The following is a 741-nucleotide window of genomic DNA, read 5'->3' as shown; positions in this document are numbered from 1 at the left end:
CTGCCCCTCAGGGCCCCTCGCTGGCCGGGTGGGCGTGGGGCTACTTCTTCTTCGGGATTTTCTCCTTCTTGACCATCTCAGAGAATTCTGGAGCGGGAGACAGGTTTCTATAGATGACCCCTGCCTGTGCCCCCCAGAGCCCTGCAGGCCCGACGGGAGGTGTGCCCCCCTTTCTGAGCAGGGACCCCATATCCTGGGGGCCCCTGCGCCCGCCCGCCCGGGGCTCACGATGGAGGGTCTCTGTGGGGACCCTCCACATTCCCTGAAAGCCTCCATCTGCCTTCAGTGGGGAAATAGGCAGGGAGGGGCTGGGGGCTAAGTCCTGAGCAAACCTCTCAGCCTGTGGAGCCTTGCGGTCCCCCCACAAGTCAGGGTTTGGGGACGTAGAGGCCTGGGGGTGAAGGGGGCCCACAGCTGGCAGGGTGTCTGGGCTCTGGGCTGTGCCCCCCTTCCCAGGGCCGCTGGGCTGCCTGCCCTCCAGGCCCGCGGCCGGCAGCTGGGAGATGCCGGAGGAGACGGCCGCGCGGCTGCACCGAACGCGTGAAATGCCACCGGGCTCTCCGCCGTATCATGGTTTCTCACTGACGTTACAAAAATATAAATGGGCAGAGTGAGAAATGGTGCTTTTAATAAAGCGTGAATTAAACACGATCGTAAAGAGGCCAGCGGCACGGAGGGTCTGCAGGGGGACGCTGCGCCCGCCCCGTGAGGGAGGGAGGGAGGCTGGCCTGGCCTCCAGCC

Source organism: Myotis brandtii, unplaced genomic scaffold (genome assembly GCF_000412655.1).
Source record: "Myotis brandtii unplaced genomic scaffold, ASM41265v1 scaffold632, whole genome shotgun sequence".
NCBI lineage: Eukaryota > Metazoa > Chordata > Mammalia > Chiroptera > Vespertilionidae > Myotis > Myotis brandtii.
This window is presented reverse-complemented; position numbering follows the sequence as displayed.